Source organism: Sus scrofa, chromosome 14 (genome assembly GCF_054392235.1).
Source record: "Sus scrofa isolate SSC_HxYL_T2T_F1_AM1 chromosome 14, Sscrofa_HxYL_maternal_Yorkshire_Landrace_v2.0, whole genome shotgun sequence".
Classification (NCBI taxonomy): domain Eukaryota; kingdom Metazoa; phylum Chordata; class Mammalia; order Artiodactyla; family Suidae; genus Sus; species Sus scrofa.
Window position 1 is genome coordinate 89,414,065 of NC_139396.1, and position 12,912 is coordinate 89,426,976.

General features: G+C 40.1%; 1 long non-coding RNA gene and 1 pseudogene across 5 annotated transcripts in view; one reads left to right on the forward strand and one right to left on the reverse strand.

Annotated features, from left to right (window-relative positions):
- Positions 1 to 12,912, forward strand: part of LOC102165048 (uncharacterized) — a 1,242,341-nt gene that overhangs the window by 709,609 nt on the left and 519,820 nt on the right. The window lies entirely within an intron of this gene.
- Positions 926 to 4,563, reverse strand: LOC146396849 (mitochondrial import inner membrane translocase subunit Tim9 pseudogene; annotated as a pseudogene).

The window sequence follows — 12,912 nt, forward strand, 5'->3', positions numbered from 1 at the left end:
TTTTTCCAAAATGGCAGCCTCAGTGGAGGTCACACTGATGATTATTCCTAGGACCTCCACCTCCAATGTCCTGTCCCAACAGTGAGCCATGGCCATGCCTACTCTCCCAGGAGACCCTCTAAGACCTTCCAGTGGGCTTGATCCAGATTCTCATAGAGTCCCTGCTTTGTCCTATGATCCAGTGCACATGAAACCCTGTGTGCCCCCCTAGAGTGAAGTCTCTGTATCTCCCAGTCCTGTGGAGCTCCTGTACTTAAGCCCCACTGGCCTTCAATGCAAAATGCTCCAGGGGCTCCTCCAAATGCCAGACCCCCAGGCATGGGAACCTGACATGGAGCTCCAAACTCTCACTACTGTGGGAGAGCCTCTGCAATATAGTTATTTTCCAGTCTGTGGGTCACCCACCAGATGGTTATGGGATTGCTTATATCATGAAAGCACCCCTCCTACCATCTTGATGTGACTTCTTCTTTGTCTTTGGATATAAGATATCTTTTTTGGTAGCTTCCAGTCTATTTTGTTGATGGTTGTTCAATGGTTAGGTGAAATTTTGGTGTTTTTGTGAGAGGTACCTTGAGTGCTTCTACTCCGGAATCTTGTCTCTGTTAATTATGTTCCATTTCCCATGTTCCCTTGTAGTCCTGTCCACACATTATAAAGTTGGGATGGTCTTTTGCAGGATACCATTGGTGGCTCTGAATTAGTGACCAAAAATTGTTTTTCCTCTCCTGTTTTTTTTCTTGTCCTCTGTGCTGAATCTAGTCTCACTGCTTGACTTTGTCATTAACTGAAATTTGACCTGTGCAAGTCACATGGGGCCTCAATTTCATTTCCTGGAAAAAAAAATGAGAGTTTTATTGTGATGCTATGATTCATAAAAAACAATCCTGAGTCTCAAACACTTGTAAGATACACAACATTGAGCTTAAGCTTTGGGGACATTTAACTTTGTAGAGAAGAGCTGAATCCAGTGATGTTCCCTCTTCATACCTGACAAGTTTGGTACTGTTATGTAGCGATTATGGCCTAAGGGATGAATAGCCCTTGTCTCCCAGAGAGCCTCACTGATTTCTATTGTTCTGCTCATCCCTTAAATGAAAGCTCTAACCTCAGCCCTCTTCTCAAACCACACCCATTTTTTGGCCATTTTCTCCTCTTTTGTTACACTCAGTGCTAATCTCTATGTTAATATAAATCCCAGAGTTCCTGTCATGGCTCAGCAGTTAACAAATCTGACTAGCATCCATGAGGATGTAAGTTCAATCCCTGGCCTTGCTCAGTGGGTTAAGGATCCGGTGTTGCTGTGAACTGTGGTGTAGGTCGCAGACATGGCTCAGATCTTATGCTGCTGTGGTTGTGGTGTAGGCTGGCAGCTGCAGCTCTGATTCGACCCCTGGGAATCTCCATATGCCTCAGATGCAGCCCTAAAAAGCAAATATATATATCCCCTTCTCAAATCCTCATCATTCTCTTGAGCAGTAACTTGGTTGTGCCCATGGCATGTGGAAATTCCTGGGCCAGGGATTGAACCTGTGCCACAGCAGTGACCCAAACTGCTGCAATGACAACACTGGATCCTTAACCTGCTGCGCCTCCCAGCAGTCTTTTTTTTTTTTTTTTTGCTTTTTAGGGCTGCACCCATGTTGTGTGGAGATTCCCAGGCTAGGGGCCGAATCAGAGCTGTAGCTGCTGGCCTACACCACAGCCACAGCAACGCAGGATCCGAGCCACTTCTGTGACCCACACCACAACTCATGGCAATTCCAAATCCTTAACCCACTGAGAAAGGCCAGGATTTGAACCCTAAGTTCATGGTTCCTAGTTGGATTTGTTTCCACCATGCCATGATGGGAACTCCAACAGTCTTGGCCATTTTCACATGGATGATATGATGATGATGATAATAAAAGTAAACATAGCCAACACTATTGATGTTTTGCCAAGATCCAGGCATTGTGCTAAGCTCTTTCATTAGCATATTCAACCTTTAGAGGCATTCAGAGTTTGAGTAACTTGTTCAAGATCAAACAATTATTGTATGGTAGATCTGCAACTCAAGACTACCAGTGTTCAAAATTCCATCTGCCCCTAATAGGTTGATCTGTTTTTGTCTTACACAGTTCCTCTTGCTCTGTTCCATAAACTGACAGAATCCATTAATTGGAATTGAAGTTCTTAAATTCTTCTCTCATATCCTGATATTTATAACTGATCAGTTTCTAAGAATTTAACAAAAAATTTCATCTTTTCTTTCCCCAACCACTACTGCTGTCATTCCCTTGCCTCTACTGCAGACCTTCATGGCTCTGCATCTAACATATGACAGTATCCAAATAACAAAATGACCTGCTTTTAAACTTTTCCTTCCTGTTATTCTGCAACCTGACTTTTCCACATGTAACCGAAATCTAATCACTTGATACCAGTCTCAAGAACTTGTAATGGCCTTTCCCTGCATATATGATGAAGTCCTTATTCTGGCAATTCAACACTTTCCATGCCTGAGGCCCAAGTGTGGTATTAACTACAATACCCCAAAGTCATTTTCGTTATTTCTTTGATCATGTCATTACTTTTACTCCTTATGTTTCTTGAGGATAGGGCATATATCTTGTCACTCTTAATTGTAACACTAGAACGTAGTTCTCTTGGTTGAGAAGAACAAGCTTACTTTCCCCCTCAGTACTCATCAGAGCAACACACTGACTTGACTTAGTATAGACAGCCTGCCATGGTTCTCAGATGGGTCTGCTTGCCCTGTTTACTTACGTTTCACTACACTAGATGTCCATCCTTTGTCTCCACCACTTCTCTGACTACCAAAACTTTCAAAGTCCAGATTTGAGGCTTCTTCTATTTAGCTTTCTCTGTACCGTCCTCAAGTCAAAAGTATTTATTCCTTCTGTGATCCCACAGAATAGTTTAATGTCTGTTACCCTTCTATGGTGTAAGCTTCTTGGACAGGGACACTGTGGCTTACTCATTTTTCTGTTTCCTGAACTATCACCCATTACAGAGTGATGTGTATGTATTTGCTGACATTAGAAAGGGCTCAGTAAATGTTTGATAATGAAGTTACATATCTTGAAGTTCTTTTTAGTTCTGTGATTCAGTATTTATTTCTTTAAACTTCTTATTGAGTTGGAATAAATATTTCTCCCTGAGGGTAAAAATATATTAATCTGCAAATTAAAGGATTTTAATCACAGTATAATTAAGATTTTAATCACAATATAATTAAGACCTAGGGTTTTATGGAAACGCCAATCACTTTTGCCACAAAAGAAACACAACTTCCTTTCTCATGAAAACAGTATATTTGGTGGGAGGATCTTTTTTTTTTTAAGGAAGTAAGCTTGGAAACTGTAAATATTATAAATATTATTATGATTGCAATTAAAAATTTTTGCCTTTATTTTCTGCATGAAACTAACCTATACAAGATAGTGTTTAAGCATGGAGTCAGGACTCAAGATGTTCCATGTATTTATTTTAGTTTATTTGTATTAGTAACTTCAAGACTTAGAGAAAATAAAAGTTAGCAGTGCAAACCAATATTCACTTCTCCTTTCCTTCTTGGGAGTACAGAGCTACAACTCCTAAGCAATGCTGTGTGGTACCCTTGCCAAGTAATTGTGAATGGGGATGATACTGGGCAGGGGAAAAGCGAAAACCATTCTTCCATTCTCCTCTCCTGCCTTATCAATCATAGAGGCCGCATGCTGAGATAACCATAGTATGAAAGCAGCCTGAATTATTTTTCTTTTACAGTAAGTAACTATTTCATGTATTGATGATCAGTTTGAGGCAGACATAAATGAACAGGTATACATGGAGGATAATTTCTATTGAAAAACATTTCAATGTGTCCCTAGACTGGTCAGAATACTATGGTACTATATGGTATAGATAACTACTTAATGATATGTCTGTTTATTTTACTTTCAGTAATACATCTTTTTTCCTTTCTTATGCACGATTAAACACATTTTGTTTTAAAATTAATAGTCATAATTAAACAATAGTTTATTTTTTCTAGTCAAGTGACCAAGCTGATGATTCTTAAGACCACAACAAATGTTGCATCTTATTATTTTAACCAAACAGTAAGACCTTCTATTTTGATTATTCCTGGGAAATACCAGCTTTGTTTCTCCCATGGTTTCCATTTGCCAAATAGTCATGACACACTTTTTAACCTGGGACCTACTGCTTTCAGGGGATTCTATCAGATAAACTGTCATCTCCAGTGCAACAGCTGTTTGGCAATTCTTCATTGAAAGTCTGTCCATCAGAGCTTTTCTATCATGGTGGGCCAAGAGTCTTGATTTGGCTGCTAGGGCTTCATTCTGCTGAATATGATATTCTTGAAATTTAATGGATATTCTTTGCATCATTTAAAAATATTTCTATGTTCTGAACAGGTTATCTCATCAGGTTTTACTTCTCTTGCTGTGAAGTCTTGAACATAGTCCAAAAAGCAGGTTTCCATAAGTTTAGGGGAGGTTTGAAGAAATTCCTGAACTGTTTTATCTGATCAGATTCTGGTGTTTGTGCAGCCATGTTCTTTTGATATGTTTATTACTCACTTTTTCTGATGCATGGGTTTTCTTTCTGTTCTGGAAAAGCCGTTAAATTTGGCTCGAGTGTTTCCATTGAGGCCCAGTTTTTTCCTTAAGCACAGGCTCTCCCATTTGGTACCAGTATGAGGCAGGGAGGCTGCACTGCCAGTTTAGTCTGGGGTCAGAGGATTCTTGTTAGGGTGGGTGCCTGGCTGCTGGATGGCAGAGAACCTAAATTTAGCACTTGAATTATTGAGTCACCATATGGGGACAGCTATCCCAGAGAGTTGCCAGGGCCTATGGTGGTCTTTGCTTGAGAGAGAAAAAACTTATATGTGTCTAAGCCAGTGAGATTTTGAATTAATTTGTCGCTGAAGTATCACTTGGCCTGATCTACTACAGGTGGCATTGGTAATTGCAGTAATTAGAGATAAAAGAAGAAAGCCAATAATAGCAATATCTAACCCTTATTAAGCACTTACTCTCCAGGATTTATCCCATGTACTCGAATGAATTACCTTTGACTCCCACAATAACCTAATTAACAAATGAGACTGAGGCATAGAGAAATGTAATAGCACAGCAAGGGTCACAGAGTTCATAAGGTTTAAAGATGGAATTCATACCTGCTTTGATCTGATACTAAATTTCATTTACTTCTCAGAGTATGCTCTAGAGTCTTTTGGCTTCTTCACACATTTGTAACTTTCTAAGTAAATGCAAAAATAGAATTTGGTTCTAAATTGTTAGATGAAATAGTTTTTAGAGGATGCATAGTAGATTTTGTCTTCTGGGAAATTGGGGCAGGGGAATTTATGGAAACTTTATTTTCTTTTGGGCAAAAGGGGAAATTTCTGTTCCACGTGACCTGCTTTGTTTTTATAATACCCATGTGTTGGACATGGGGTTAGATTAGAGCCAAATCCTTTTCTGATTTGGGAATGCGGATGTGATTAACACGGTCTGATTTAACAGTGATGACAGCATAGAACAATCAGATTTAATCGATTAAATTTTATTTTCATGTCTTCTGGGAAGGACTCTTTGTCAGATTAAGTAAGACTTTGTGCCTTGATTGCCTATTAAGTTTTAAACTGAGCTTAGCTCTCCACTATGAGGGTCAAATTCTGAAGTCCTGGCTTACTCATCCATCATTTCTTTGATTCCTTTAGGAATCATTTCGTTAATGAAGACAAATTCTATTACTTTAAACATTTATTCTTTTTTTTTTTTTTTGACTGCACTCGTGACATATGAAAGTCCCCAGGCCAAAGATCAAACTCATGCCTCAGCAGCAAGCTGAGCCACTGTGGAGACAGCACTGATCCTTAACCCACTATGCCACAGTGGGAACTCCATAAACATTTGTTCTTTTTTTTTTTTTTTTTTTCTTCTTTTTTAGAGCCATACTTGTGACATATGGAAGTTCCCAGGCTAGGGGTCAAATCAGAGCTGCAGCTGCTGGCTTATACCATAGCCACAGCAACGTGGAATCTGAGTTGCATCTGTAACTTACACCACAGCCTGTGGCAACACTGGATCCTTAACCCACTAAGCTAGGCCAGGGATCAAACCCGAATCCTCATGGATATTATTCAGGTTCTTAACCCACTAAGCCACAATGGGAACTCCATATAAACATTTATTATTGACAATAAAAATCCAACTGGAGAGTTCCTGTGTGGCACATCAGAAATGAATCTGATTAGGAACCAGGAGGTTGAGGGTTTGATTCCTGGCCTCGCTCAGTGGGTTAAGGATCTGGCGATGCCATGAGCTGTGGTGTAGGTCACAAATGTGGCTTAGATCTGATGTGGCTGTGGTATAGGCCGGCAGCTGTAGCTCTGATTCGGCCCCTAGCCTGGGAACCTCCATATACCGCAGGTGCCGCCTTAAAAAGAAAAAAAAAAAATCCAACTGGGACCCTAATTAATGAACTGGCAAATTATTTTACTCCATCCTGTTACATGGTATGTATGGGTTGCTTTTGGGACATCCTTTAACATAATTTTTTGATAGAAATATAGACATTTTGATTCTTTACTGTTTTTGGAAGAATCAGAGCAGTCTAGGGGCAGGGGAAACCCAAGATGAACTGAGATATCTTTCTGGGCAAAACAGTAAAGGAAACATGTAAAAACAAATGGGAGTGTGTGTGTCAGAAGATATTCAAGTCAGCTTGAAGGGGCTACTCTTGGCCAAAAAGATTATTGACTGTGACTGATACAGAAAGAGAAGAGGAACCTTTCATAGATAAATTATGGGGAATAATTCACTGTGAAGTGGTCTAGGTTTGAATCCTGACCCTGTTACTTCTTTGGTGTTAGGTTAAACCTTTCTTAACCCTTTCTATGCCTGAGTTTCCACATCTGTAAAGTGGAATAATAGTAATCATAACAACAGCAGTTACCTCAGAGGGGTGATAAGAGAATTAACTAAGATAAAATATGTGTTTAGAACAGCCCCTGGCACATACCATGTGCTATATAATTGTTGTTGTTAGATTACTTTGATTATTATTGTCTATAATACCCATTACACATTTGGGAATTGCCATATCAATCCTGGGCTTTTTGTTGTTGTTTTTAGAGAAATTTTTTTCCAGTTTTATTGAGATATAATTAACATATAACATTGTGAAAGTTTAAGGTATGCAAAGTATTGACTTGATACGCTTGTATATTACCACAAAATGATTACCACAGTAGGGTTAGTTAATTACCTCTGGCACTTCACATAATTACCATTTCCTTTTTGTGGTGAGAGCGTTTAAGATCTATTCTCTTAGCAACTTTTTATGGTAAAAGTATACTTAATTTTGTAAGAAACTGCCACTCTTTTAAAAAGTGGCTGTGCCATTTTACATTCCCACCAGCAGTGAATGAGAGTTCTTACTGCTTCACATCCTTGTCAGCATTTATAGTCAGTGTTGTGACTCTTGGTCATTTTAATAGGTGTGGAATGGTTTCACATTGTTTCAATTTGCATTTCCCTTGTGACCTATGATGTGGAGCATCTTTATGTATGCTTATTTGCCATCTGTATATCTTCTTTGGTGAGGGGTCTGTGGGTCTCTGGCTGATTTTTTAATTGGATTGCTTTCTTACTATTGTGTTTTAAGAGTTTATGTATATTGTGGAGAACAGTCCTTTATCAGACATGTCTTTTGGAAATATGTTCATCCAGTTTGTGGCTTGTCTTTTCATTCTCTTGACAATGTCTTTCACAAAGCAGAAGTTTTAATTTTAATAAAGTCCAGCTTATCAATTATTTCTTTCATGAACCATGCCTTTGGTGTTATATCTAAAATGTCTTTGCTATACCCAAGTTTGTCTGGGCTTACTCCTATGTTATCTTCTAGGGGGTTATAGTTTTGCATTTTGCATATAGGTCTGTGATCCATTTTGAGTTAATTTTTGAGAAGGACATAAAGTCTGTAGTTTTTTTTTTTTTTTTTTTTTTTGTATGTGCATGTCCAGTTATTCCAGCACAATTTCTTGAAAAGGCTGTCTGTTCCATTGTATTGTCTTTGCTCCTTTGTCAAAAATCAGTTGACTATATTTATGTGTGTCTATTTCTGACTCTCAGTTCTGGTTATTTTTTTGGTTTGTTTTCTGTTTTTTTTTGCTTTTTAGGGCCGAACCTGTGACATGTGGAAGTTCCCAGGCTAGGAGTCTAATCGGAGCTACAGTTGCTGGCCTACACCAAAGGTGCAGCAACTTGGGATCTGAGCCACATCTGTGACATACGGCACAGCTCACACTGGATCCTTAACCTACTGTGCAGGGATAGAACCTGTATCCTCATGGACACTAGTTGCATTGGTTTCTGCTGAGCCACAACAGGAACTCCTGTTTTTTTTCTCCTGTAAATTCCTCCTCTCTTTTCTGTAACTTGCCCAGAGGAAAGAGTTGGCTTTACTTATGCTATTGAGGATGTTGTCTAGCTCTCATGTCAGTGTTTCAGCAAACTATTATTTATGTCATGAAGGATCACCACTTAGGACTTAGCAAATTTCCATCAGAATTTGAGATCCTGATGAAATAACACAGGTTGCATGGTTGCTCTTCTTAAGAAACCAACATTCTATCGGGAAGAAAAATATCCTCAAGAGCATCTTGCTTCTACTTTTTCTTCCAAAATCCATCTACTGTATATGTGACAGATAAGGATTTTTCAGGAATGCTTAAAGAGAGGGACAGACTCTCTGTTTCTTTTTCTTTCTTTGTCTTTCTATTCCTTTCTGTATTTTGTTTCCATCTTTTTGAACCCTTGTCTCGCCATTTACAGTAATATTCGCCTTATGAAACATTTGCATATGTGGATTTATTTCCATAAATTTTTCCTAAAACTGTAAGACTTTCAGTTCACATTTTACACAAGCTACAGTCAGCATTCATATGAATTTGTAGACACTCTCAGTGGATATAACTTTAAAAAGACATACCTGAGAGTTGGGAAAAGAAGAAAGGAAACCAGGTGGCAAAGCAGGAGCAGGAATTTTTGCTGTGCAGCCCTGTGTAGGAGCCAGGGAGCTGAGCCAAGGTACATATAAGCCAGAGGACAGCTCTCCTGCTTGTGAGTGGGAGGAGGGAACTGGCAAGGTGAGAGAAACTGTTGGAGCCAGAGCCTGGGGTACTGCGACCTTCTGGTAGGTTTCCAGCCTAGAGGTATGGGAGCATTAAGGCTGTACAACCCAGAGTGTGACTGGGAAATGTGAGAAATGCCAATTCAATTATAGGGTAAGCTAAATAATTTATGAAAAGTTCACTCAAAAAATTTTCATCTCAAGGTTCAGCTAACTGTGGAGAGTGTTGGTGGCCTGCTCATTACAAGTGTCCCTTTCATCGTTACTAAACAGAGCTTTTCCAGTACATCCCGCTCCCTCCCCTCCCCCTTGGAAACCACTTGGAAGTCTGTTCTCCATGTCTGTGAGTCTGTTTCTGTTTCGTAGATAGATTCATTTATGCCGTATTTTAGATTCCATGTATAAGTGGAATCATATCATATGGTCTTTGTCTTTCTCTTTCTGACTTATTTCACTTAGTATGACAATTTCTTGTTTCATCCATGTTGTTGCAAATGGCATTTTTTTCATTCTTTATTATGACTGAGTAGTATTCCATTGTATATATATCTTCTTAATCTATTCATCTGTCAGTAGACATTTAGGTTGTTTCTACATCTTGGCTATTGTGAATAGTGCTGCAGTGAACATAAGGGTGCATGTATCTTTTTTTTTTTTCTTTGCCTTTTGTCATGCTATTCATTTAATGTTTTCGAACTGGGAGGTATGAGGAATTCATCAAGTACAAACCTCTCATTTTAGAAATAAAGAAACTGAGGCACAAAAAGGGCAAGCGATTTGCTCGGTGTAACAACCTTTCAGAGCATTAGAACCCAGGAGTTCTAACTGGATTCCAGCATATTCTACCTCACCAGCCACTTCCTCCATCATCACCCATTCACCAGAGTGGCGTGCCTGCCATTTATTCCTGGTTTCGGCTTATGTTCCCACTGTGGTTAGGACTGTTTCTCCACCTAGATACATTTCTAACATTTAGGGAAGCAACCAAATCTGAAAAATGTAAAACAAAACCTCTTCCAACATGCTGCACTTTTTTTTCAGCCCCTAGATGAGAGGAAAACTTCAAATTCCAAGTCTCCTTTTTGTATTTCCTGAAATACTCAATAACCACTGAAAGCTTTAAGTTAGGTTAATGATGGCTAGCAATGGCTCCCCTTCCATGTCAGTGGGAAGTATGGCTCCACACCCTCCTAGCTCCTCTAGGAAGTGTGTGTGTCTTGGAGGGAAAAGGAGGTGTGTTTGTTGAGGGTTTGTGCTTAAAAGGAGTTATCTATCGCAGGCAGCCCTTATCCACACCACCCTCAACTGTTCCCAAAGCTATTTCCTTCCACCATATGCCATTAACAAGGTGAACTTTTATCTACCTCTTGAGAGCAAAAGTGACTTTGGAAAGTCCCCTAAAAGAAAAGTTTTCTGGGGCTTGCCTTCTGTAACATACTAGACAGAAAAAGGCTAACAGAAGAACAAAATTAGCTAAAAGCACTTGGGAAACTGATGTAAACTGAATTGTTTCCACGATGTCCAAAGGGCAAACCAAACAAAGATATATAATTATGTGTATAAAGAAAGCCAAATAATAATGGATCCATTTACTTACACGCAATATTTTATAAGACAGTTACTTTCTCATTATACCAAAGATTACAATATGAACTGTAATGCCTGACTGTGGCTCCCTGTCAGTTCTAAATTATATCCTTATGGTGATAATAAACTAGGAACTAGTAAACTGGAGGGAAAGACGGTTTGACTACCAAGTGCTTACTGGTGGGTAGGTCACTGACAGAGCCATGAAAATGTAAGAGATAAAGGTTCCAATGCAGGTTGTATCTATATTAGCCTAATAACTATAGAGGGATTTAAAGAAACTCTAAACTCCAGGAAGCAGTCAAGTTAAACTAGTGAAGATTCAAGCAGTGAGGTCGTGGTCTACAACCCTAAATCTACATCTTGTCAACTACTGTGCCTCATCCTAGCCTTACCTTGGCCAAGGTCATATGCTTTAATAACTTACAAGTGTTTAGTAGTTTTAAACTTTTAACCTTTCATATCTATTAACCACTTGGTCCTCACAACAACCCTGTGAGGTAGGCAGGTTGTCCCCTATTAACAGCTGAGGAAACTGGTGTATGAGGTAAACTAAACTGTCTCACGATAGTGAGAAGCCAGGGCTAACAAGCTCTCTGGACTTGGCTCCATCTCTTTTCTCCTAGGCCTCCTCTCACATTTCTGAAAGATCTTTCAACTAGTAGAAATACGTGGGAGAGGCAACCAGTACGTGTATTCCCACCACTCTGCACAGTAATGGTCCATCCACTCTTTTTTTCTGAGGACACGGAAAAGGAGCCCGGGTACCTGAAGGCACGCACTGGCCCTGAACTCTGCCAGTGTAGGAAACACACCCTTGTGTGAAGTCTTCCTAACTTTTGGTATTTGAAATTAATCTCTGAAGTAACTTTTCAAGCCCTAGCTGGAAAGCACCGGTGGCCTCTTCCACGGCGGTGGCCAGGCACCTGACTGTGAGCACGGCGTCCTGGCAGAGCTCGTTGGCAGTATCCTGCTGAGCGCTGGCCTCCTCACCAATTGCAATCAGCCTGTCCAGTTTCTCTTCCTCCCGCCTTGAAAGTTCCTGGGCCAATCTCCTGTTTTCTGCCAATTCGGCTGCAGTAGCCCTGGCCACTCACTGCTGTCTTCACCTTGCCCACCTGGGAGGGGGCTCACGGGTCAAGGGCCTATCCCCCCCAGAAACAAAAGGATCTCTGGACGAGGAGCCTGGAGGCCTCTATGCGGAGGCCACCTGGGGAGTGTTTTGGTGGGTGCTGGTGCAGAAGCTGAGCTCCTCGGACTCACCCTGTCTGGTCATGGGGCTGCTCTGACAGGGAACACCTGCACCTCTGAAAAGGTGGTGGGAGCTGCAGTAGCTGGAGGTCCCTTGAGAAGGGTGCATGTATTGTTTTGAGTTACAGTTTTGTCTGGAGGTATACTCAGGAATAGAATTGCTGGATCATATGGTAGTTCTATATTAGTCTTCTGAAGAATTTCCATACTGTTTTCTGAGGGATTTCCGTACTATTTTCCATAGTGGTTGTTACCTCCATTACCTCCAACAATGTAGGAGGGTTGCCTTTTCTCCACACCCACTCCAGCATTTGTAATTTGTAGACTTATTAATTATGGCCATTCTGACTGGTGTGAGGTGGTATCTCATTGTAGTTTTGATTTGCATTTCTCTAACAATTAGTGGTGTTGGACATTTTTTCATGTGGCCTACTGGCCCTCTTATGTCTTCTTTGGAGAAATGTCTATTTAGGTCTTCTGCCCATTTTTCAATTGGGTTGTTTGTTTTTTTGTTGTTGAGTTTTATGAGTTGTTTGTGTACTGACTTTCAAGTCCATGTTCCTCAGTGTCAGAGGATAGTCTGATCTTTTTTTTTCCAGGGAAAAAATAGAGGGGAAAAAAATAGGAAAATATGGGGAAAATAGAGGTCACCAGGTGGAAACTCAAGTTCTTGCCCTCCCACTGACCCATGTTCACATCCTATCTTACTTCCTTCCCTTTGGTCGGAATAGATGTGTGCCTTTCACCTGTGCACTGATCTCCTTCCTGTCCTCTCCTAGAATTTTACTGTTTATTATTCTCTTTTCCCTGGGTCTTTACTCTCCCCTTCTCTGTTGTTTTGCCACACAGCATATAAAGATGTTCAATTCTCCTTTGTCTAAGGATACATGCAAAAATGTTTCCCTGACCTTAGGTCTATCAGTT